A 27,707-nucleotide genomic window follows, 5' to 3' on the forward strand; every position below is an offset into this window, starting at 1 on the left:
TTCTAGTCCCAAGAACCATTTTATGGGTGCAGGGTTTATATTCCAGTATCAGTCCCCTGAGCCCACCAGTGTTCAAAAATGGTTTTTTCCCAAGACTTTCATGGTGCTAAAGTCAGACTTTTCATATTGGAATAACAGACCAAAAATGACTGACAGTTATAGTGTCTGGAGTTGATGGAAATACTTAGTCAGAGCAACTAAGAATTTATCAAAAGATGTGTATGAATTCATCTCTAGGATTTCTGTACTAGTCACCTTTGCTCTCTGAGGACAATGAGAAAGGGCTGCTTTACTTTGCCTATTATGTTCCATGAGGCACACATTCTGAGGGACTCAGGATATTTTGTCAAAAATATCTTATTCTGGGACGAGAAGATGGCTATGGAGTAGGCGGACGTTCCAACTTCCATCTCCCAGAACCAAAGTGGATTACAACTTAATTTTAAGAACAGTCCTCTGGAAAAACCAGCTTTGGGCTAAACCAAGAGGAATCTATAACAAAGATCACCGAGGAAGCCACACAGAGACTGGTAGAAAAAGCAGAAACATGGAGAGGGCTGCCTAGCTCCTGGGAGCATGCGGTAGCTTTGAGCAACTCGTGACAGGGTGGGTTTCCCAGAGAGGGAGTGTCTTGGGCCCTAGTACGGGAGCCCCAGCCTGCAGCCCCAGAGCCTAGAAGAGGCATATGGACAGTATTTAGCTGCTAAATGAGCCAGGATACTGTTTGTGAGAAAGAGACAGATTTCTCAGACCTAGGATTTGTCTTAGAGGAGTAGGCCAGAAAACCTCTTTCACAACCACTCACCTGGGGTCCTGGGGGATGGGGAGAGCTGAAAAGACCAGAGTAACAGGAAGAGAGTGTAATCTAGGAGGCATAGGGAGAAACACTTTGAGGGACAGCCACCCTAACCCCTGGGCTGAATCACTCCCCAAATCTAAAGTGAATATTTTTCCTGGAACCAGCAATACTAGCAAAGGGAAGCAGGTCACCAGCTAAATGGAAGTTCTCCTGATGCAGTCAGAGCAAGGAGGAGCTTAGAAGGAGGGAGCCCATCAGGGATATTGAGTGCTGAGGTCTGAGCTACATCTCCACTCCCACACTGCTGAGTGCTCACCTGAGGATAAGCGGCGGTGGGACACAAGAGCACGGTCCGGTCCATGGAGGCAGAGGCCGGGCCCAGCCACGGCTACAGCCTAGGCGTGGGAATACAGTCCCCCCCACGAGGGTGGAAACTGGGGGCTGGCCACAGCTGAATTCAGCGGTCCCGCCAGCAGTACTACCTGCTGGGGCAAGGTAGAAGCTGGGGAACTGGCCGAGGCTTTGTCCCGGTGCACAAATGCAGTCCTGCTCACGGGTGGAGCAGAGGCCGGGCGGTCAAGGCTTATAGCCCGGGCATGCAAATGCAGTCCCACCTATGGAGGCGAGGTAGAAACCACAGCAGCCACAGCGGTGGGTGGGTGCCAGCAACACCCGTGCCCAAATGCCAAATGCAGCAGCAGCGGTGGTTGTGGGCCTGTGGACAGACCACACCTCGGGAACACAGGCCACACCCATTGGACTCCTATGGTGACACCCTTCTATGGGCTGAAAAAGAAGAAAAATATAAAATAAAATAAAATAATAAAAAGTAAAATAAAAAAAGAAGTCTGGATAGAATTAAAACACCTGAGATTAAGGGGAAAGCCACATTCAATACCTTACCAAACCCCTGATTTATAGTACTGAGCCCAACAAGTATCCACCAATAAGAGATGGCAGAAAGTGGATCTCAGGGGAATCTGAACATTTAAACAAACATCCTGCAGGCCAAAAGTAAATAAAAGCCAGCCATAGGATTTGGATCGCCTGTTGCTCCCAAAAGGTAGATAAGGGCCAATTATAAGCGGCAACCCCCACTGGTCTGCAACAGGCTCTGGCCAAGAAGGTCCAGGGAGGACACATGCAGAGGCCAGATATGGAGAGCATCAGTTCAGTACCTAACAACCCCCATTAGAGTGATTTTAAGGAAGGGCTCCTCACACCTGACCCAGTTAAGATAAAGAAAATGCCAATACAAATAGCAAAAAGAACAGTGAACAAAGAGCCCACAGCAGTTTACAAACAGCAGCTGATGCCAACCCAAAAAGTTCTAGAAACAACATAACTGGAAACTGGAGGCAGACAATTCCAACCCTAGTCTCAGCTAACTACACAAACAACACATACAAAGAAGGAGTCTATACACAGACAAAATGGGAAGGCAGAGAAATGTGACCCAAATGAATCAACAAGAGAATTCCCCAGAAAAAGATCTCAATGAGATGGAAATAACCAAATTACTGAGTGCAGAGTTTAAAATAAAGATTGTTAGGATGCTTAAAGTTCTTAGAGCAGCAATGGATGGACATAATGTGAGCACCTAAATTAAGATATAGCAAGCATCAAAATGGACATTGAAATCATAAAAATGAATCAGTCAGAAATGACAAATACAATATCAGAAATGAAGAACACACTACAAGGAATTAAAAGCAGGATGAATGAAGCTGAGGATAGAAACAGCGATTTATAGGACAAGATAAGCAAAAGCACAGAAGCAGAACAGCAAAAAATAAAAATAAAAATAAAAAGAGGATCAAAAAGCCTGAGGAAACTCTAAGAGAGTTCTGTGACAACATGAAGAGAAACAACATTTGCATCATAGGGGTTCCTGAAGGAAAGAGAATGACCAAGGGATAGAGAACCTGATTGAAGAAATCATAGCTGAAAACGTCTCTAAATTGATGAAGCAAAAATTCACACAAGTTCAAGAAGCACAGAGAGTACCATTAAGGATGAACCCAAAGAGGCCTACACCAAGATAAATCATAATTAAAATATCAAAATTAAGGGATAAAGAAAGAATACTAAAAGCTGTAAGAGAAAAACAGTCAATTACCTACAGAGGAGCCCCCATAAGGATGACATTTGATTTCTCAACAGAAACATTAGAGGCCAGAAGGGAATGGCAGAAATATTCAAAATAATGCAAAACAAGAGCCTACAACCAAGACTTCTCTATCCAGCAAGGCTATTATTTAAAATTAAAGAAGCAATAAAAAGCTTCCCAGACCAAAAAAAAAAAAGGCATTCATTACAAACAAACCAATGCTACAAGAAATGTTAAGGGGCTTGTTGTAAACAGAACAAATGGGGAAAGAAAAATCTAGTAAAAGAGGAATAAAGATTTAAAGAATAAAATGGCAATAAACAACTACATATCAATAATAATGTTAAATGTAAATGGATTAAATGCTCCAATTAAAAGACATAGGGTAGCTGAGTGGGTAAGAAAACAAGACCCATACATATGCTGTCTACAAGAGACTCACCTCAAAACAAAAGACACACAGACTGAAAGTGTAGGTTTGGAAAAAAAATGTTATAAAAATGGGAATGAAAAAAAAAAAGCTGAGATAGAAATATTTATATCTGACAATATAGACTTGGAAAAAAGGTTATATTAAGGGATAAAGAAGGTCACTACATAATGATAAAGGGAACAGTCCAACAGGAAGATATTACCATTATAAATATAATATAGGAGTACCTAAATTTATAAAGCAGATTTTAATGGACATAAAGGGTGAGATCAATACTATAATAGTAGGGGATTTCAATACCATACTAATAGCACTGAAGAAATCCTCAAGAAAGAAAATTGACAAAGAAACTGCAGACTCAAAGGCCACACTAGATCAACTGAATTTAATAGATATCTTCAGAACCTTTCATCCTAAAGCAGCAGAATATACATTCTTTTCAAGTGCTCATGGTACATTCTCTAGGATAGAGCACATGTTAGGACACAAAACAAGTCGTAATAAATATAAGAAGATTGAAATCATATCAAGCATCTTCTCAGATCACAATGGCATGAAACTAGAAATCAACTACAATAGAAAAACTGAAAAACACTCAAACACTTGGAAACTAAAGAGCATGTAATTAAATAACAAATGGGTTAACAATGAAATCAGGGAAGAAATAAAAAATTTTCTTGAAACAAATGAAAATGAACACACAACAACTCAAAATTTATGGGACACAGCAAAAGCAGTCCTGAGAGGGAAGTTCATAGCATTACAGGCATACCTTAAGAAGCTAGAAAAAGCTCAAATAAACAATTTAACCCTACATCTAAAAGAACTAGAAAAAGAACAGTAAGTAAAGCCAGAGAAAGTAAAAGGAAGGAAATAAAGATTGGAGCAGAAATAAATGACAGACAGGTTAAAAAAACAATACAGAGGATCAATGAAACCAAGAGCTGGTTCTTTTAAAAGGTTAACAAGATTGATGAACCTTTAACCAGACTCACCAAGAAAAAAAGAGAGAGGAATCAAATAAATAAAATTAGAAATGAGAGTGGAGAAGTAACAACTGATACAGCAGAAATACAAAGGATTGTGAAAGGATACTATGAAGAACTGTACACCAAAAAATTAGACAACCTAGTTGAAATGGACAAATTCCTTGAAACATATAATCTTTCAAAAATCAATCTCGAAGAATCAGAAAACCTAAACAGACCGATTACAACAAATGAGATCAAAACAGTTATCAAAAAACTCCCAACAAACAAAAGCCATGGGCCAGATGGCTTCACAGGCAAATTCTACCAGATATTCAAAGAACTAACTCCTGTCTTTCTCAAGCTATTTCAAAAATTCAAGAGGAGGGAGGACTTCCAAACTCTTTTTACGAGGCGAGCATAATTCTGATTCCAAAACCAGGCAAAGACAACACAAAGAAAGAAAACTATAGGCCAATATCCCTGATGAATTTAGATACTAAAATTCTCAACAAAATATTAGCAAACCAGATCCAGCAATACATGCAAAAAATCATACGTCATAATAAAGTGGGATTTATTCTGGGGAGGAAAGATGGTACAATACTTGCAAATCAATCAATGTGATTCACCACATAAACAAAAAGGAGAAAAATCACATGATTATATCAATAGATGCAGAAAAAGCATTTGATAAAATCCAGCACCCATTTATGATCAAAACTCTCAGCAAAGTGGGAATACAGGGAACATACCTCAACACAATAAAGGCCATCTATGATAGACCCACAGCCAACATCATATTCAATGGGTAAAAATTAAAAGCAATCCTCTTAAGATCAGGAACAAGGCAGGCGTGTCCCCTTTCACCACTCTTATTTAACATAGTTCTGGAATTTCTAGCCACAGCAATCAGACAACAAGAAGAAATAAAAGGCATCCAAATTGGAAAAGAAGAAGTAAAACTATCATTATTTGCAGATGATATGATACTGTACATAGAAAACCCTCAAGTTTCAGTCAAAAAACTACTGGACCTGATAAATGAATTCAGCAAGGTGGCAGGATATAAAATTAATATCAGAAATCAGAGGCATTTTCATACACCAACAATGATCTGCCTAAAAGAGAAATTAATAAAACAATCCCCTTCACTATTGCAATAAAAAATAAAGTACCTACGAGTAAATTTAACCAAGGAAGTTAAAGACTTGCACTCGGTAAATTATAATACATTGATAGAAAATATCAAAAAGATACAAACAAGTGGAAACATATACTTTGTTGATGGATAGGAAGAACAAACAGCATTAAAATGTCTATAATACCGAAAGCAATTTATAAAATCAATGCAATTCCAATTCAAATACCAATGACATACTTCTAAGATATAGAATAAATATTCCAAAAATTTATATGAAACCAAAAAGAACACGAATAGCCTCAGCAATCTTGAAAAAGAAGAATAAAGTGGGTAGTATCACACTTCCTGATATCAAGTTATACTACAAGGCCATTGTACTCAAAACAGCTTGGTACTGGCATAAGAACAGGCGTATGACTCAATGGAACAGAACAGAAAACCCAGAAATAAACCCACATCCTTATGGACAATTGATATTTGACAAAGCAGGTAAGAGCATACAGTGGAGTAAAGACAATCTCTTTAATAAATGATGTTGAGAAAGTTGGAAAGCTACCTGCAAAAAAATGAAACTAGAACACCAACTTATACTATTAAGAAAAATAAACTTAGAATGGATAAGACTTTAATGTAAGTCATGAAACCATCAGCATCTTAGAAGAAAACATAGGCAGTAAGCTCTCTGACATCTCTCGCAGCAATATATTTGCTGATTTATCTTTACTGGCAAGTGAAATAAAGGACAGAATAACAAATGGGACTATATCAAACTAAAAAGCTTTTCCATAACTAAAGACAATATGAACAAAATAAAAAGACAAACCACAGAATGGGAGAACCTATTTGACAGTACTTCTGATATGGCGTTAATTACCAAAATGTATAAAGAACTTGTAAAACTCATCACCAGGAAGATAATCCAATCAAAAATGGACAAAAGAAATGCATAGACATTTCTCCAAAGAGGACAGACAGATGGCCAATAGGCAGATGAAAAAATGTTCAACATCACTAATCATAAGAAAAATGCAAGTTAAAACTACAATGAGATACCACCTCACACCAGTCAGAATGGTGCTCATTAACAAAACAACACAGAATAAGTGCTGGCGAAGATGTGGAGAAAAGGGAACGGTCCTGAACTGCTGGTGGGAATGCAGACTGGTGCAGCCACTGTGGAAAACAATATGGAGATTCCTCAAAAAATTAAAAAAATTAAACTGCCATTTGACCCAGCTATCCAACTTTTAGGAGTATATCCTAAGAACACCAGATCACTGATTCAAAAGAAGAAATGCACCCCCATATTTATGGCAGCATTGTTTATAATAGCCAAGATCTGGAAACAGTCCAAGTGTCCGTCTGTGGACGCGTGGATTAAAAAGCAGTGGTGCATATACACAATGGAATACTATGGAGCCATGTGAAAGAAGGAAATCTTACCTTTTGCAACAACATGGATGGAACTGGAAAATATTATATTAATTGAAATAAGCCAGGCAGAGAAAGAAAAATATCATATGACCTCACTGATTTGATGAATCCTATAAACAGTGTGAACCAAGGAATGGAATAGAAGCATAGACAGGATCAAGGGACCAGAGGGAAAGTGGGCAGAGGGAAAGGGGATGAGAGGAGGGGATCAGAAAAGGGAAAGAGATTGGTGAAATTATATATACATAACACAGCGTTATAGAGAGCAGGCAAGGAAATTCTGGAGGGAAGGGGCAGGGCATTGGGGGGTGGGGGGCAAGTGGGATTTTGAGGGGAACATGGGTGTGGGGGGATATATTCAGTGGGATACTTGAATCTATGTAAATACCATAAATTTAAATCAATAAAAATATCTTATTCTGCTGTACAGGGGAAGACGGTGGTCTACTGAGACCAAGAGTGGCTGAAATTCTCAATAGAGATCATATGCATATTTGAAAACAGGAATCATTTTTTCAGATTTTGTAGCTAATACCCAAACTTTTTCTGTATGATTGCAAATCATCTCTCTCCAGCCTTAGTGAGGTTTAGGATCAAATAAAGCTGAACTAGCTCTCTCCTTAGAACAGTGCTTTTGTTTGCAGGATAGATGGGATAATTTCAAATCTTGCCTCCTGTGTAATTATAATAGTTGTGACTTTACCCCCCCCCATTTCACCCCCTCCTGCTTGGGCTTCTGGGTAAAATTTAAGATATTTTTGAGCTCAATGCTGTGTGATTTTTTTGAGTATTGACTTCACATGTAGACTCTGAAACAAAAACTGAGTGTTGAATGAGGTGAAGTAAGTCAACTTGAATACTAGAGATTAGTAGATGGCTCATGACAAAATTTCAGGCTTTGTTTTCCAATTTTGCAACAACTCAGTGAAATTTTGTCATGCTCAGCATTTGGGAACTAATGTTGTACTTAATGCACCCTTTATTATTAAAAAAATACTGATTATGTCCCTACTATGTGCTAGTAATATTATAGATGATAGGCCTAGAGTAAAAAATAGACACTTGTACTCACACTGTGTACATTTTATCCTGTTGACCTTCCTTTTGACCCCATAGCTCAAAAGTTGGAAATGAACTAAATTGAACTTTAGCACTGTGTTGCTCATATTAAAGCTATTTTCACCCAATATTAGGTAACCCTCCTTTTATGTATAGGAAAAAGATTTGTTTTCCCAATCAGACTACCAGTCAAAGCAGATAATTTTTTATTATAATTATTTTTCTAAGCAGACTCATGCAAAAATATTGCTAATATTAAGACTTGACTTTTCCTATAGCGATTCCAGCTAATAATGAAGACTTTCTTCCTATTCTTGGATGTAGACATTGTTGCTAGAAATAATCAGGTTTATTTTCTCCAGAGCTCATCAAATTACTCTTATTCTTTTTTAAGGAAGCTCCTAACTATCCATAGGTGTTCAGCCTCCTAAATGTCCAATTGATCTTCAATACAATTTAGTGTTTACTATAAGGCTTTTACCACATAGTGAATTCTTCCTTAACGAAGTCTGCTGTATATAATGTCAAGGTGGAGTTGTCATGACTGCCATGCTGTGTTTTAAGCCAAATGCATTTCTCAGCATTCCAAGGCTATGTGAATACACAGAAATAATTATTTTCAGATGTTGACATTGCACTTAGTGCTTTAGTAATATAAGAAAATATGGCTCAAAAGTAATTTATTTTAGTGATGCAAAATATAATGCAGAAGAAGAGCGTGTGCTTTCAGACATATAATGCAGAACTGGTGGAGTAGTTTAGCTTTGGCCCTATCTTCATAAGATAGGGAGTGCTCTGAGACAGCATGTTTCCTGTCACACAGCCACAGTCCAGCGACCTTGTGCCGGACTTCCAGTCAAGTAACTGCAGTTAATCACCAAACCAGACCCCTGATTCTTAGATTGTCTTGTCACCGTTTTGTCTTTAAGTGAGCTTCAAAATTTTTAAAAATGAAATATTCACAGTTTCAGGATACAATTTTTCTATAATATCCATAAAATGACATAAAAATTAGGACTTTAAAAGCCTCATTCATCTCGGGTAATTTTGGAAGAAAGGGGTTGAGAGCCGTAAAATTTCATTGTTGAGAGAGATCAAGACAAAGTTGACAGAAATGCTCAAACATTCACATATGACATCCAGTATGAATTTCACCTATTTATATCAACTTGTCTTCTAGTCAATAGAAAAAGGAGAAACATGAATAGTTTTATTATACTCATAGTATTGATTCTTTACATTTATGAAAGCAAAAATTATTTTTATTATTTCTTAATTGTTTTCACACTATCATTGAAAAAAAATAAAGAAAAAACTTTATTTTTGATGCATGAATTGCACTTGGAAAAATTCAGATCACTGAGTATTGTTGACTGCTTATCTAGTAAAGCAAAATGTTTTGATATTACAGATTATAAATGCTGTGGGCAAAAAGAAGCATCTCTTAAGGTTTTGGTTTTAAGAGCATGTTTTGTCTTCACCTTGTAGTCTTGCAATGCACAAGTCAAAGTTTTTGCCAAGTACAAGAAGTTCATTGTATTATTTAACTATCTGCTTTCAATTATAAATTTAAGAAGAAAATGGGACTCTTTACCCCTCACCCTAGAGACAGATTTTCCATGACAAAATAGTTTTAAATCAGGATGTTGCACAAGTCAGTCTGGAAAAAAATAGGGACAGACAGCAAGCATTATCTAATAGAGCTTTTCTTTGTGACATTTATTTTGTTAAAATGAAGTATAGTTATGTTACCATAGGAAATAAAGTTCTTCACCGAGGGAAAAGAATTTCAGGAACACTCAGGCAGGAGAGGTTTAAGTGACAGTGGCAAGATTTATTAGAGTGAAAAGTTACAGTACATTCTCCAAAAGACAGAGAGCAGGGAGGCTATAGGGCAGCCATGGCCCTCAGGTCCTTGCTAAGCTTCTATATTTTCTTGAGTTCAGAAAAGAGCAGGCTTACTTTCAAACTCTCCAATCTCTTTCCTGGACTTTCCCGGGCTTGTGTTTGTCCCCTCCCCCATTCAATTTTTTTTTCCCAGATTTTCTCAGGCTTGTGCCCTCCTACTTTTATGGTCTACATTTTTGGCTCATAACTATGCATGCCTCATAGTTCATCATCATTTGGCTTTTACTGTGCATGCACATAGTAAAAAGAATTCCCTCACCCTTTCTCCTCACCATTTCTTCCTCACCTTCCCTATCCTGTTGTCCTGTCAGTGGGCTGATTCCTGGAAGTGACCCAAAAGCTGTCTATTTTACCTACTCCTGGTACTTTCTTTTTGTCTGTTTGGTGGAACCATGCCTGTTACTCTCCAGGGTGACTGAAAAGCCGTTTTTCCCCACCTAATCAGGCTTAATCAGATGTCTGGTTCTATTTGCTTCCTTTTTTCTCATTAATAATTAACTGCTTACTCTAACAGTTACATAGTCGTGTGTGTGTGTGTGTGTGTGTGTGTGTGTGTGTGTAAAGTATGTATATAAAACTTATAGAAGTTATAATTTCCCTACCTCTTTGGATATACTTTCAAATCAATAATATTTTTTTTGCTTATGTTGTTTCTTTGATTGTTTTTATTTGGGCACTCCATAATAAAAAGAAAAATTTAAAAATCATAGTATAGGGTAAGATTCAAAGAAATCTAAGCTTGGACTCAATGAGTATGATAGAAAATATATGGAAGGGACATTTGAAAGAGTTAACATTTGTAGGGAGGCATGAAAAATTAAAGTGATACATTTTGTGTATGATACTGCCTGGCTTTTATATTTTAGGATTTAGTTTTTAAGTTTTACCAAAAGATTTAAATTCCAGAGTAATTTATGATGGAAAAGAAATTGGTAGGACAACTCCATTATACTACAGGTTGTTCTGGACTGGTTCTAAACTGTTCATGTTGTGGAGATTAAAAGACCAAGTCTTTTTTTTTTTTTTTTTTTTTTTTTTTTTGAAGTGAGAAGTTGCACTCAGAGTGCTCACTAGAGGGCGATGCTCTTCCTATTTAGGGCATTGCTCCATAGCAACCAAAGCCATTCTAGCACATGAGGCGGAGCCCATGGAGCCATTATCGGCGCCTGGGCCAACTTTGCTCCAATACAGCCTTGGCTGCAGGAGAGGAAGAGAGAGATAGAGAATGGAAAGAGGGAAGGGTGGAAAAGCAGATGGTCACTTCTCCTGTGTGCCCTGGCCGTGATTCGAACCTGGGACTTCCACATACCGGGCTCATGCTCTACCACTGAGCCAGCTAGCCAGGGCCAAGGTCAAAGTCTTTTTTAGAAAAGTTACAGTCAGGGTAGTAAGCTAGAACTGTTCCTAAGTCCCTTTGAATTTTATTTGATTACTGAACCAAAGAGATCTGTAGCCTGAAAAAACGATCAGACCACTGGAATGGATGCTTTTCAAGTGCAAATCTATTTCTTAGTAAGTAAGTCCCTTTACTTACATAACACTTCTTGTGTTCATGTTTCCTTACAACAGCTGAGACAAAGGGTATCAAGGAACATTAGGTTTATTTGTTGATGAGATCTGGGGGAAAAACAAACTGTTTTCAATGGCCATTTGTTTATAAGAATACCTATCTGCCTGGTGACATCTTTATGGCTATGGGAGTAAAGAATGCTATTTGGCCAGCTGTGGAAGGTTATTTTTTTTTTTCCTTTTCTGCTCCCATATATAGGAGTAAGGTGGGTTTTATCAGAGATTGTGAATTTTCCTTTAAGATTTTTCATCAACATGTCATGCTATTTGAGAATAGTCATTTAACCTATCAAATCTTTGATTATAGATGAAAGAGAAAATACTAGTTTTGTGAAATAGTTTTTCTGAGTTTTATAAATAAAAATATTATACTAATGCATTTAATCAGTTTTAATCTTAGAATTAGATTTAATTTTTTGTTTTATTTTTGTGGCAGAGAGAGGATTAGATAGGGACAATCAGGAAGGGAGAGAGATGAGAAGCATCAAATCAGAGTTGCAGCACCTTAGTTATTCATTGACTGTTTTTTCATATGTGCCTTGACTACAGGTGGGCAGGGGGGCGGGGAGGCTACAGCAGAGAGAGTTACTTCATTTTTTTTTTTTCATTTTTCGGAAGCTGGAAATGGGGAGACCGTCAGACAGACTCCCGCATGCGCCCGACCGGGATCCACCCGGCATGCCCACCAGGGGGCGATGTTCTGCCCATCTGGGACGTTGCTCTGCCCATCTGGGGCGTTGCTCTGCCCATCTGGGGCATTGCTCTGTTGCGACCAGAGCCATTCTAGCACCTGAGGCAGAGGCCACAGAGCCATCCTCAGTGCTCGGGCCATCTTTGCTCCAATGGAGCCTCGGTTGCAGGAGGGGAAGAGAGAGACAGAGAGGAAGGAGAGGGAGGGGTGGAGAAGCAGATGGGCGCTTCTCCTGTGTGCCCTGGCCGGGAATCGAACCTGGGACTCCTGCACGCTAGGCCAACGCTCTACCGCTGAGCCAACCAGCCAGGGCCGAGAGTTACCTCTTGCTCAAGTCAGCAGCCTTGGGCTCAAGCCAGTGACCTTTGAGCTCAAGCCAGCAACCATGGAATCATGTCTATGATCCCACGCTGAAGCCAGCAACCCCACGCTTAAGCTGCTGAGCCTGCACTCAAGCTGATTGAGCCTGCACTCAAGTAGGTGACCTCAGGGTTTCAAACCTGGGTCCTCTGCGTCACAGTCTGACACTCTGTCCACTCTGCCACCACCTGGTTAGGCTAGATCTAATTTCTTAGTCTATAATGAAGATCAATATGTTCAAGACATTATAATAAAGTACTGTTAGAAATATAAATGGCTAAATAAGAAATAATACTGGCTAAAGAAAATATTGTACAGTTGAGAAAAATGAGCTTTATCTTTCATCCAGCAGATAGTTTATAACTAATGGCTGTGAAGTAGTTAAAAAATATGTTATAGTGCAAAATTGGAAGAGACTTTTCCAGGGGAGTGGGGGGCATTCAGAGAAGTCTTTGTGATATATATGGTATTTAACCTGGATCCCAAACAGTGAGTGGAATTTGAACAGATGGAGGCTGGGGAAAGACATAGTCAAAGGCAACATTATTAGTTGAGGAAGAATGAAAAAATATAGTATTGGAAGATAATGGCTTACTTATGTTATGGGTTGTAGAATGCACTAGATTTAGTTAACCTTTACTAAGAGGCAGGCACTTTGCTAAAATAATGTACTTTCACATTTATTATCATATTCAACCTTTATAATAGGCTCAAGAAATAGAATTTATGGATAAAGAAACCAGGATATTAATGCAGCTAGTATGCAGCAGAAATTGAACTTGTAGCTAGTGACTGGGGCCTTGCCCACAAGTCTCTATTTCCTAATGTTGGAGGACTTTGGTATCACAGAGAATGATGGACATTTCATTCTGTAAATTATGGTCATTTATGGGATATTTTTGAGCAGGATGAGTTATGTGTTCCTCCTAGTTACTCTTTTTGCCTCATCTCATGCTCCTATTCCCAACCACTCCTTTCTTCAAACTACAGAGAGAAACCTTTCCGGTTTACAGATCTGATTGTATAGTGCAATTGCTTACAACCTTGCATGTTCCCGGGTCTACAGCATATTTACTCCTCCTTCCCATGGCATACAAGGCCCTACCAATCTCCATAACTTCATTTGGAACTGTTTTCCATCCTGTTAAAGCTCCTTTGTGTACTCATTACTTTTCTTAGGTGAGTGTGTCTACTTTGAGGACCCTTTCTCACCACTGGGTCTCCCTATTCCCTTCCACTGCTCTCATTTATTGTTCATTATTAAACCACTTCTTGATCATTTAGTTCTGTCAATATAAGAAACATCCAAACCTGTAGAGAATTTTTATAAGACTTTATTTGAGCCAAAACTGACTACAGTTGCTCAGAAGCAAGATCTCAAATGCTTTGGAGAATAACAGCTTTGAGTTTCTATTATACATTTGAAATTAAGGAGGGAACGTAAGGAAGATTGCATAGAAGTGGGAGAAAGCAAAGTGGAGAATGGATTACATACAGGGTAGTTAGATTATGTGCTCTTTTGAGGGTGGTTATGCCACAACTTGCTTAAAAACCTTTCACTAAAGAAGTTATAGGCTTGAGGAATGACTACCTACCATGACCTGCTCAGTTAGAAATTCATGATTTATTACAGCACCCCTTTATACCCATAGTTCATATAAAATTTGAAAATTTATTTCCAGATATGTAATTCTGCATCAAAATGAAATTTAACTGTTGACACTACATATTCCATATTAAAATGGCTTTAAAAGTTACTTAATGGCTTGACCTGTTGTGGCACAATGGATAAGGCCTTGACCTGGAATGCTGAAGTCACTGGTTGAAAACACTGGGCTTGCCTGGTCAAGGCACAGACAAGAAGCAACTACTAGTTGATGCTTCCTGCTCCTCCCCCAACCACCCCCCTCTCAAATCAATCAATAAATTTTTTTTAAAAATTATTTAATAGGGGTTGTTTTTCTTCAAACTTTCACTGTGTGCCTTATAATAACCAGGTGTATGTAGTAGTCAAGATTGTCCAAGTTAGGTTACAATAACAACAATCACACAAAAATATTTACAGCTTATAATAAAAAGAACTTCCCTGTCATTTCCACTTGGCTTAGCAGGAAGAGTGTGCTCACAGTTACTCTGAAGAAAACTCCACCTGATGTCTCCAGTCACCTGAGCAGGGGGAGAGGACATGGTCAATCATACACTGGCTCTGAGCACTTCTGCCTGGTGGTGAGGCATGACACTTACGTGAATACGTTTCACTGACCTCACATGGCCTCAAAAATGTCCAGGAGCCAGGAAAGTGCAATCCTACCATGTGGAGGAAAGTGGAGGACAAATGGAAATATTTAGTCAACAACACTGCTGGCTGTTAAATGTTAGAAATTGTAGGTCAAATTCTTTTCAAATTCATGTTCATTAGCAGTTTGTAAAAATGTAGTCAAATCTAGCAGTTTGGAAATTAAAACGAATAAACCTTAAGATGTGATTATGTGTCTTTTGAAATCAGCATGACAGTTTAAAACAGTGAATTTGAAGCATATGCTTAAACTTAACTCTAATACATGTAAGTGCTTAGTGGCTGGGGCACAAAAATGTATTAAAACCATCTAGGTCATTGATAGTGTCATAGAAAAAGGCAGTGTCACAGCAAATTGATTGTCATCCTTGGGTTATATATCATGCTTGAAGCATCCTCTTTTTCAGGGAGGGAGGCCATGATTGTTATTCATAATTCCTCAGTCAAAGACAATGAGCAGAGTTTGAATGAGTCAAAAACTCACATTGAATACTACTCTGCAGGTGCATCAAATTTTATATAAAAACATCTTTTTTGAATATTTACACTTCTTGGGTCTGTTTTCGGTTGACAGCTTTTATAACACTAATTGCTCGGGTTATTTCCTTATATAAAAATAAGATGTAGAAATTTATTTGGGGGCATTTAAGATAAATCTAGCATTGGAGAGAACTCTTATTCTGTCCTATTATGAATATTTCTAAACTATATCAATTTGGTCCACCCCTAACTGGGATATAGGAGCTTGACTGTCTCCAAGAACATGAGGGTGGGAGGAGAAAGTAAGATTAGTTCTACTAGAATTATTTGCTGATATAAGCTTCTTAGGAAATATGTTATTATTTCCTGGAATTAATCGTGGTTTTCAGTGTGATCAAGTATATAAACATAAAGTAAGGAAAATTTAAAGCACTGTTTGATCCAAAAAAACTTTGACCAGTATTTGATTTTTCCTGTGTTTTGTTTGTAATGCACAACAAGCATCCCTTCTTCCAACTCTTCTTTTGTGAAAGTTACATCTGAGTAACTTAGCTTTCCAGTGTCTCACAATAGTGCTGAAAATGATCAAGAAATGCATTAGCATAAGTTAAATATTAAACTTAGAAATAATAAATAACCTATTCCATGAAAAAAAAGGTCTTTTTAAAAGAGAGAAATAGGTATTAATGGTTGGTCTGCTTTATTCATTTAGTAAATTTTCTTATTGAACATCATTCTTTTGCCTCTCTAAAATTTGTCCAAATGGTCAGAACTCCCCCTGAATGCTTTTTTATTTCCATAACCTATCAAAAGAAAACTGATTTGTATGTGCCAGCGTTGTGTATGTTTAAAGGCAGGGTCATTCAGTTGGCTTCTTTGTGGCAGTGTGAGAGAAGGGAGAGGAGGGAGAACCTTGCAGTATTGGTTTATGTAGCACAAAACGTAAAAGGACAACAGCTTTAAAAGTATGGAACCCATGAAAATCAAGTTCCTATTCTCAGTCGCATGGTACATGTAGGGGCGGTTTCAAAGTTGACACATCTCACAACCCCCTACTTTTCTATTGTATAATCAACCAGCGGTATTTAGCAAGTACTTATTCATTTAAGGTACCTGTGGCAGAGTTCTCATCTTTGTCCTGCTTTCCCTGTCTCCCCTTGCCCAGGAGGTCCCAACCTCTCCATCGTGAATATCAGTTGTCCATGAGCATTAAATGTATCTTTTCCTTAATAGGCCTTCACACTGCCCACTTTTTCTTTCTGGCACAGAGTACACATGAACAAGTAATTATATATCATACACTTACAAGCTCTTGCTACAAAACAAAAACCAATTGATGGTATTGGTTTTTATCAAGGTGTTTACAGTCTGAGGAATCTAGTCAATTAGATGTTTCATATTCTATTGCAGTTTATTCACTTTGTGCATCAATCACTAGTTTCCTACATATTGCAGCAAGTTTAAGAATACAATTGGGCCCTGGTCGGTTGGCTCTGCTGTAGAGCGTTGGCCTGGTGTATGGAAGTTCTGAGTTCGATTCCCAGCCAGGGCACACAGGAGAAGCACCCATCTGCTTCTCCACCCCTCGCCTTCTCCTTCCTCTCTGTCTCTCTCTTCCCCTCCCACAACCAGGGCTCCATTGGAGCAAAGTTGGTCTGGGCACTGAGGATGGCTCCATGGCCTCCGCCTCGGCCACTAGAATGGCTCTGGCTGAAAGAGCAATGCCCCAGATGGGCAGAGCATCGCCCCCTGGTGGGCTTACTGAGTGGATCCCGGTCAGGCACATGTGGGAGTCTGACTGTCTCCCTGCTTCTAACTTCAGAAAAATACAAAAAAATAATAATAAATAATTTTAAAAAATGAATACAATTGACTTGACAACAAATCATGGACATATATAATCTCAAAAATTACCCTGTGAGTGTTCAAAATTAAAGAAATAAAATATTCTCTTTGATCTGAACTATTCAAGACACAGCCTCAACCACCTTATAGGTATTATAGGTCAGGCTGTGGAAGAAGTGAATGTGAGTGCTCCATGAATTAAAATCAAAAGTAATTTTAGCAAAGGTAGAAAAAGAGTGAAGCATGCCTTAAACATAAAGAGAAGCCTTAGACAAAAAGAGAAGACGTGGATAGTAGTAGACACGGAGTGTTTCTATTACGAACCTTGGGTATGTTCAGAGTAAATCAGTTTGTATTCTGTGAAGGAATTCAGGACCAGATTTGAGCCCCTGAGGATCAATAAATTTCACACTAGGAAACACCTAATCTTGAGCCTTAGAAAACACCTCATAGTCTTGCCAGTTGTCAGCAAACCCATCACCACTGCTAGTAAAATAACTCCGAAAGCAAATCAAGCTGGCAGACATTACACACATACATGGGTCAGTTTCACGGCAACGTTTTCATTGGGCCCTACACTATACTGTTTATATTAGAGACAATTACTAAAGCTTGGCATTAAATTCTCCAATGATGCAGGAATAAGTGTTAACAGCTGTACCTGGATACATTCTCCTGCTTTGTCCTGGAAATAGTTCACCATTTAAGAGAAGCTGACTACATACCTTGGGAAAAAAATTTTTTTCTACCATATTGTGCAAATCCATATAAATCTTCTCATCCCCACTCTTTTTTGAGTAACTCACACATGTATCTGTAAGGCTTTTCCAAGTACTTTGTTAAGCCTGAGAAACTTTCCCTCCCAAATTTCCAGCATGTCCAAATGACTGCAGATTATGGCCACATGTGAGTATGCATGCATATGTGGAATGAAGCCAGTCTCGAAAATCTGGTTGGCAGTGTCTCTAACCCAGTCTCAGAATGTTTTACACAGTAGTGGAAAATGCACAGAAACAACTCAAAATTCTCTAAAAGCAAACAATTGCAGAAAAACCAAAGAAAATGGGAACGTGGCCTCACATTTTACCCCTCACTAATGGCAAGAAGTGCTTCCCTTGCTGTATTTATTGTTTCTTCCAGATGATCTTTGCATATCCCCTTCATGGAGTATGGAGTCATTGCCCTGCACTCCTTCTTTCCTTCCTGGAGGTATAAATAGACTGATGACGTGCAGTGCTCTCTGCAGTCCGTGCATCATTCATACTGCACATCTCCTTTCTAGGTCACAAAGCTTTCAAAAAACTCAGCAGCAGTGAGAGCATATGAGAAGATGAGCACATGACCTCTTCTCTCACCTCAAAGCAGTCAGTGCCTTTGACAGCATCCAGACAGCAGTGCATGGAAACATGACATTTGGATGGTTCGAGAATATCAGAGGGGAAAAGAGCCATTCTTACCCAATAGCTTCAGAATAGCATTGTCTGGGCATTTTTCTCTCCACCCTTTCATTCCCACATGCCCAAAATGAAGCCTTTCCCATCCAAAGGATAATGAAGCATTTGTATTTTGTGAGAATTAGAAGGATAAATTTGTATTTTATGAGCATTTGAAGGAGAAGTATGCCTCTTTTGAGAATTTGAATTTGTATTTTGTGAGAATTTGAAGAGGTTGCCTCTCCTACAACTATATCTGCCTTCTCCCTTTGTCCAATCAGATAAGTTCAAATCATGAGAAAATGTAATGTCCCTGTTTCTTCTTTCCTCTCCAGTACAATAAAAACAGCCCTGCTTCCTGGCAGTCATTTATTATTAAGGGCATACCGAGGAGTAATGTGTAGTGTAGAGTGTTTTGAGACCAGGCTAGGGAGAGACATTCTCTGCTCTCCTCCAGCCCCCTCACTTTGGTCGTGAACAGTGATCTTGAACGCAACTCTTCCCGAGAGGTTTAATTGCCAGAGCTGATCTCACATTTGGGTATAGCAGGGCACGAGGTTGGTGAGCGGCAGTCCCAGAGTCCTTGTAGTCATTCAGTTTGTGTCCTGGACTCCAAATTATGCAACCTTTTTCTCTTCTTGATCTATCAGAACTCTGAGTAAATATTTATTGCATGCCTACTAGGTGCCGGACTATATTAAGCATTTAGAATACCAGTTAACAATTGATAAATCTTCTGTTCACTTGAAATTTCATTCCAATAGATAATATGTCAGTGAAATCAGTGCTGTGAATAAAAATCAAGCAAGCTCAGTGGAGTTGATAGGTGGGTGGTGAGAGTAGGCACCATTTAATGTAGCAGGTGAACTGATACGGGAACTTCTGTTGTGTTCAAGGGAGCAAGCCGTGGGCATATCTGGGGGAATTCACTGCAGGAAGAGAAAATGGCAAATGGAAATATATCTCAGAGGTGAGGGCAGAGCAGAGAAACAAAGGTGAGAGCAGTGTGACAAAGGGCCATCGAGGACGCAGGGGGACACATTACAGAGACTCTTGGAGGCCATGTTGAGAGGCCTTTGGACTTTCTTCTGATCACAGACATGATCTCTTTAAGAAGAATGATGTGGAATACAGACTGTAGATGGGCCAGGGCTGGCATGTGCTTGTGTGTGGAGCACAGAACGCATTCCTAGCAGCTGTGGCTGATGCAATGCTGTGAGAATACTCCAGCTCCCAGAAGCCTCCTGGGCATACCCAGGAGGGAAGCTCACCCGCTATAAGGAAGTGACTTAGCGCCAGCCACGCAGCTCCCTGATCTTTTCAGCCATTGGCTATGAAGGACAACATCCTTTTGGCTCAACCCATGTATATAAGCTAGTTTACTTCCTGAATAAAGTGGATCTGCGTCACTGAACCTGGTCCCCGGAGTCGGGTCTTTGCGTCTCCATCGTCCTCACTCCCAGCAGGACTTGTCCACATGTGCTCATATTTTGATGAAACATCAAGTGTCTTTTATGTCAGGGAGAGACGCATGTCAACATTTGAGCTGAGCAGGTCTTGCTTTGGGGTAAGAATTGTAGCATAGCAGTAAACTGGTGCTAAAGACACACTGTCTTTACCCAGGTGTGTAGGAACTCTACCTTATGACGTTGAGAACAAGTTCAGGAGAAAACAGTTTTAACTCCAGGTGAATCAGTGTAAAGGATGAGCAGGAGAAAAGCTCAGACACCTGCAGAAAAGTCTTTCACTTTTTTACAAAACTTGCTGTGTATATCAAGTATTTATCTTTTAATCCTTTCAAATATGTCAGCAAAAGTTGTAGTATTTGGAAGTATGCCTTGACAACTTGAAAAAGGCTGTAGATATTTAAGGAATTTAAGAACGTGGTTTAAACTTCCAGTCTAGGAAAGTTTAAGACCTGTGTATTAACAGATCTTTTGTGGTATCTAATTCATCTCTACTTTTCACATTTTTCTGGAGGAAAAGACCAGTGACTTTTTTGAATGTCAGCAGATCTCAAAGCAAAGGGAGAAAGAAGTAGCTGATTTTATTATTATTATCAATGCCAAAAAAGTCTTTAAATCAATTAAAGAGTTCTTGCCTTTGTGGAGGAGGAGCTGGATCAGGACAAGTTTGACATGATGGAGGAATTACCATCCCACAATCCTGTTCTTGCAGAGGTAAGAGGGACTGAGTGTCAGAAGGTTTCCTGTGAGGATCAGTCAGTTTGGTTCTCCTCTTCTGTTAGTAATCGGATGGTCCAGGGGATTCCCTGGGCCTCTTGGACCTCTTCTTCCTCCTTGTGGAAACAAGGTGAGAATCTGAGTGGACCCTTAAACAAGGTTGGAGGGGAGAGAATAGCTCTCACTTCAGATAAAGTTCAACCCAGTGGTGAAAGACCATATAGGGAATGCTCTGTGCCAAATCCTGTATTTGGAACATCAAGTGCCTAAGAATCTTTGTTCTAAAATTTCAAATTTAAACTTTGTCTCAGTTGATTTTTGTCTATTGTAAGAATTTTTTCCCTTTAAATCATTGAGGTTTCTTTCAGCAGTCTGAGCTGCCAACCAATTATCATATGCTTTTTTCTCATGGGAAATAATCTGCCCTTGATAAGAATGAATGGTTCTCAGTCCCAAAGGGAAGGGGGGAGGGGGGCAATAGGCGACAGGGGGTGAGGGTGAGGGAGTTATATTTAGTGGGTGGGACACTTGAATTCATATTAACACAATAAATTATAATTAATTAAAAAATATTTAGTGTTCCCTGGAAAAAAAGAATGAATGGTTCTCTCCAATTCTTCAAGCTGTTGGTCTCACTTTCTGCATAGGTCTCTACATCTTCAGCTGCCTGGCTGATCTCTTCATGTGCTTTAGAACATTTCTCTTCTTTCTCTAACCTGGCAATGTTCAACCTTTTTGTCTCATGGCACACAAACTAATTACTAAATTCTGCAGCATACCCAAAAATATATTTTTTGACAATCTGACAAAGTTAAAAAAGGTATAAATTTTGATTGATTTACCAAAAAATATATAAATAGTAATTACCTACCCATTTTACTCCAAAGTGACTTTTTAAAAAATGAGGTACCTGTACTTGTATATAAGGATTACTGGTACCAAAAATTAAGCAATCAGGTGCAACCTTATTATGTGATGTGACCAAAAGTTTGCAACTCTTTTATGTGAGTTCTATACTAATGGGTCCAGACAGGGCATTTACACCAAATATTGTTGTGTTGGCTATTGTTATTTTTTTTTATTTTTTATTTGACAACCCAAGGGAAAAGAGGTCAGGTCAGTGCCCCTGACTGAATAGTAAGTAAGGTATTACATGTTTTAAAAAATTATTGCGGCACATCGGTTGTAAATCGCTGCTCTGACTGGTAATTTTCTGCTACTGTTAATTTCCTCTAAAGTGTCAGTTCATTTTCTTTATGCAGTTCAGTCATTTCTTTCAGTTTCTGCTGAACCTCTTGATTCTCATTTTCAAATGTTCATTTCTGACTACAAGGATGCTCGTGCAGCCTGGAGATTTTGAATATACTCTGTAAGCTCTTTTGTTTTCTCTACTTCAGGTAATTGAGTATATATTTGGTTTCTTTCTTCTAGGGTTTTTAAAGAAGCCTTTAACTTAGCAGCGTGCATCAACTTCTTTAAAGCTCCTTTTGGTTGATTATTATTTTCTTAATTATTTTTTATTTCCAGTTCCAAGTTATCACCCATTAAGTCTCCTCCAAGCACAGCAGCCCAATGTTGCATCTTTAGCAAGTGTTCAGTAAGAGATTCGATCTGATTTTCTTTATCATATATAACTTGTTTTGCTTATACTTTGAAGTCTTCAAATGTTATTTTCTATGTATTGAGTTCGCTCACTTGTTCTTTCCATTCTTCAACTTCTTTTAAAAGTTGTTTCTGGATTTCCTGAAGCTGCGAGTTTTCACTCAAAGCATTTTTTCTAGCTATCTTAAGTTGGTTTTCATTTATTTAAAATATTCTGAAGGTTGTTTTGACCTCAGCTACTTGTGATTTGAGTGATTTTGTTGTATCTTCTAAGGACTGTGTCCTTTTTCAAATAGCCATCATCAGTTCATTTGTTCAGAATGTAAAGCTTTCCCTTCTTTTAAGTCTTTTTCTTGAAAGAATATTTCATTCTCACATTCAGATTTGGAACTTTTCAGCTTTTCACAAATTGCCTCCAAACTTTGAGCTCTGGTTGTCTTCTTCTCAGAACTGGACTCCTTTAATGACTGGAAGCCTTCATACTCCTTGAATAGGAGGCTACATTTTTCAGGTAGTTTACATCTTTCTTTGATTAATGTAGAAACTTCTATAGAAAGCTTTTTTCTCTCTTTCCACATAAAGCTGGCTTCTCATTGATTAAAAACTTCTCCACAAAAACAAGAAAACAGCAAAAAGTTCAACAATAGCTGCATATATCAGCAATTGTCATGGAAAACCAGAGGGATTAGGGATTTTTATTTACTTTTTTTTTTTTTTTAGATTTTATTTATTCATTTTTATTAGAGAGGGAAGGGGGGGGGGAGAGAGAGAGGGATAGATAGAGAGAGAACAGGGGGAGGAGCAGAAAGCATTAACTCCCATATGTGCCTTGACCAGGCAAGCCCAGGGTTTTGAACCGGCGACCTCAGCATTCCAAGTCGACGCTTTATCCACTGCGCCACCACAGGTCAGGCCTGGATTAGGGATTTTTCTCATTATCTCCAGGGAGTGCTGCCACAACCCTGCAGTAGCTTTTCCAGGACCAGACCCAAGTACACCCGAGGGGCCATCCTGGGCTAGTCCATGGTGCCAAGGCTGCCTTGGATACAGTAGCCTCAGCCAACCCGACTGAGCTGACAGGAAGCGGCAGAGAACATGCAGCATTTGTCCAGAGCCCAAACCACACCAGGCAACAGGACCAGACAGCTGTGAAGACAGCTGTGGCAGCCGGTGGGGGGGGGGGGGAGGGTGCTGGAGGAACATCGCTGAAAGGATAGGCCTTAAGTGACCACGCTGCCCACTTGGGAAGCTTTGGCCCCTGTGTTACTCCTTGCCTCCGGATGATATGAAGGTCCAAGCCTGTCCTGCGACAGTCTGCAGTGCACCTTCTCTCGCTGCCCCACCTTGTGGTTTCATTTAGGCAAAGCCTGTTAGCTTTTGTATGGGCCCTAAGGCAGTGGTCCCCAACCCCTGGGCCGCGGACCAGTACCAGTCCATGAGCCATTTGGTACCGGTCCGCAGAGAAAGAATAAATAACTTACATTATTTCCGTTTTATTTATATTTAAGTCTGAACAATGTTTTATTTTTAAAAAATGACCAGATTTCCTCTGTTAAATCCATCTAAGACTCACTCTTGACGCTTGTCTCTGTCACATGATACATTTATCCGTCCCACCCTAAAGGCCGGTCCATGAAAATATTTTCTGACATTAAACCGGTCCGTGGCCCAAAAAAGGTTGGGGACCACTGCCCTAAGGTATAGCAGGACAGTGTGTGATAGAAATTTCTTTCTTCTTGGCAACTGACTGCTAGAATATAAATGACTGATCTGATGTCAACTAAAATGAGACATGTGGACACAAACATTTGTTTCTCATGTATGAATGAGTTTCTTTCTTTGAAATGGTTTATCCAAAGCTTTCCAGACATACCTACTAATTATCATCAAACCTTATAGAGAGAGAAAATGAAGTATTTTAGGAGAAACACTGTCACCATGTTATGAACTTATGAAGTATCATACTTTATTTATACCACTAAGCAAATTTCAGTATTATGAATTAAGAAGCAGTAATAGCATCAGACTATAAAAGAATCCTAAAATGAAATTAGAAGCTTTGCAATAACATATAAACTCTTTGTATATAACTTTATTTCTGTTTTTTAGGTTCATTATACCCTATTTATTTTAGAAATTTGAAGGTACGTATAGCTTATAAAAATTCTGTGTGTTTTTTTTTGTTCATCAGACCTTCCTTTCTGAAGATACAAGTCTGTGAAATTAAAGGTTGCTCTATAGTTTCTTCTCTTTATTAGTATGATATTTTTCCATTTCTACAGGGTATGTATTTCAAGAACAGAATGTCCTTTATATTAGTTCAGAGAAAATTGTAGCCTAACACATGCCCACACCCACAACTCAGATGTGATTCCCTTTAGCTAAGTACTTAGATATTCTAGAATGTTAAATATCAGAAGTAGTTTTATTTATACTTTTAAAAATGGTAACATGTCCTGTATAAAATAGAAAATATGAAATTTGAAAGTCCTAGAGATGAATAAAATGGGGAAAGCAAATAGCACCAATGATCCCTACTTCTTAGAATTGAGAGGCTATATCGAAACAAATGTTCCAGAAGAAAGTATTACAAATGATACAAATGTGTGCCAAAATATTTCTCATCTTAGATCTTCCTTTTTGAGATTTTGGATCATTAAGAAATATCATGTAATTGTAAACTGTGTAGAGGCCATTACTGAGTGTGGAGAGCCAATGAACTAAGTCAGCAGGTTAAAACCTGACCCTCTGGCCCATTTATTTTTCTCTTCTGCCTCTTGAAAAGCATGTTACCTAGGGATCCATTCAAATCGTCACTGGGAGTCCAGAGGCCCCACCCTTTGTCCAGTACACTGAACTATGTTATGCAACGTGGAGATTGTTCCCATTGCAGTTCTCGACAGCCAAACTTGTAGAAGTCAAGCAAAGAAACAGTAGGCTTCCGTGAAGCACAAACACTTTACACAGACAGTTACAATCTGTAGCTGGAACTATTTTTGTTATGCAAACAAATATGTTGGGTTTTAAATTTAAATTTTATAAAGCATGTCCACCCTAAGAAGCTTTAAAAATTAAGAATTTCTGTGCAAGGGAAGCAATAATTTGTTTCTATTTCAGTAAGATGAGGAGGTGGTAGAGAGATGTAAAGAAGCCAGTTGGTGTGACCCATCTAATGGTGCACGGAGTTGCATTTAGTGAGTGACGATATGTGATTATGTATGGCCATGAGTAGTTTGAATGCTTTTTTACTTTCAGTGTAGCTTTAAAGAAATTATTTTAAGACTAAATTATGACTAATACATTATTTTTAAATGTCTCATAGTAAGAGGCCATTTTGTCTATTTTTTTATTTTTAACTTTTTTTTGGGTAGTTACTACCCAAAACCAAATTCAGTCTGAAAATGGAACTCACTTAATCTATTAAAAATTACCAGAATGTGGCTTTGTGCATGACAGATAAAATTTGAATTTTAGGATAAAATATTTCTTTCTCTTTCTCCTCCTTAGAAGTCACCACCTGCTTCAGTTACTAGAGGGATCTGCCTTTTTCCATCACCAAATTTTAGTTTGAATGCTAGAGTGAGATCTCAAGTGTGTTTCCCATCATATGGTTATGAGGGCAAAATATAAATTGCCCTTTGAATTCCAGAGTTGAATTCAAAAAACTGCAGAAATAAACACAAATTTTATTAGCGTTGTGGTAACTTCTTTGTTTTCACATTGTTGAGTGGGCAGCCCTTTTTAAATATATGCCTTCCAAAGTTTTTTCTTAATTGTTGAACTTGTTGACCAGTGTATTATTTTAATAAATCAACTCAATTTTTATCTAATTGAGAGTAAAAGAAGGCAGCTGTTAAACATAAATTCTAAGTTATTGGTTGTTTTCTTTTTTGAGAAATTCTGATTTGAGGAATAACAGATAGACTTGCTTAACACAATATATTATAAATATTTGAAATCTCTGGAAAAGATTCTTTCAGGAAAATGATTAAAAAAAAGGAGATTAGTGATAACTCTGTTTCTCTTTGGTTTGTGTTTCTAGAAATCTTTAATTCTGCAGTGAATATTAAAGATAGGTCAGCCCAACCCCTTTTTAAACAGGGGAGGACACTCAGGCCTCAGGATTTTGTATAGTAATTTTCTATGTTTCTGCTTGGAATACTTTCTATCACCCAATAGATCTAGATGTTTTAGCATTAAAGGTTTTGTAAAAATGAATTACTATTCTTGATTATATAAAAGATAATTTTTAAAAAGCTCTCTTATTTGATTTACTTTGAAAAATACGTGATACTCTCTTAAAAGCATTGGAAATGCATCTTCTGGCATCTTTTACTAGGTTTTGGACCGTATTTCTTATATGTTATTAGAATATGCACTTAAATCTGAATGTTTGAGCTAAACAGTGGAATGTTGTTCTGTGGATAAGAACATTTCTTTAAACACTCATTTAAATTAAGAGCAAGTCTGCCTTTTGCAGCCAACCTTGTGATTTTGTCCTTTAAGCTCAAGTAAGTTGCCTTGTCTAGGTTTTAAAATAGCATCATTGTTTTTACTAGGATTGAACTCTATTCCTAAATTAGTTCTGGTATTTATTTTTTTCATTTGCAGTTAATTTCTGAGTGTTCCCTTTTACACTATGAGCTATCTCAGAATCTTGCTTTCTTTTTAATAACATTTTGCATGTTATATATTTTGCCTTTGGGCCTTCTGTCTGGAAATTTAAAAGGCAGATGATTGAGTTCTCCCCTAGCCTTTGGTCTATGGCAAGTTATTTAATTTTTCTGGATTTTATTTTGGTATCTGTGAAATTGCCCCAATAATGTGGATTTATCTATAGCATTGATTTTAAAGATTAAATGAACTAATAATGATAAACTGCCTGGCCTGGCATCAGAAACCTAGTAAGCTTGTGAGAATCACAGTTCTATAAAGAAGGAAGAGGCAGCTCTAGTTACACTGATGGCAAGGTCTGCCTAATGTTTCAAGTTGCACTGATAATGTCTCCTGAACTTCCTCTTCAGCCCTAGTGCAACTTCACACATGCCAGACTTATTTCACAGCTGTTGGTGTTGTTATGACTTTTAACCAAACTACTGTTGAGAGGAATTAGAAACAAGTGCTTAAGGAGTGTTTGTTCACTGCCTGTTTGTCGTGGACTGGCAAGCCCTGTAACTGGATTTTGTCAGACTTCTCTGTACCAAGGGTGGAAGAAGCACAGAGCACCCTCTCAGTGTTTCAGACATCTTGACTGGAGGGAGTTATTTTGTTAAATGGCCCTGGAGGAGAGGTAACTGAACAGCTTACTTTGCACACTGTGAGGCTGCCCCTTTGTCAGAAAGGGTATTTATTGCTAATGGGGTGGGATTCTTTGAGCCCTCACAAGTCCACAC

The 27,707-nt window shown here is 38.4% G+C and overlaps 1 protein-coding gene and 1 pseudogene across 1 annotated transcript in view; one reads left to right on the forward strand and one right to left on the reverse strand.

The window, feature by feature from the left end:
• PDE3A (phosphodiesterase 3A) overlaps positions 1 to 27,707 on the forward strand; it is a 326,308-nt gene that overhangs the window by 68,864 nt on the left and 229,737 nt on the right. The gene's annotated exons all lie outside the window — the stretch shown is intronic.
• On the reverse strand, positions 20,612 to 23,339 carry LOC136321004 (melanoma inhibitory activity protein 2-like; annotated as a pseudogene).

Source organism: Saccopteryx bilineata, chromosome 1, assembly GCF_036850765.1.
Source record: "Saccopteryx bilineata isolate mSacBil1 chromosome 1, mSacBil1_pri_phased_curated, whole genome shotgun sequence".
Taxonomy (NCBI): Eukaryota; Metazoa; Chordata; class Mammalia; order Chiroptera; family Emballonuridae; genus Saccopteryx; species Saccopteryx bilineata.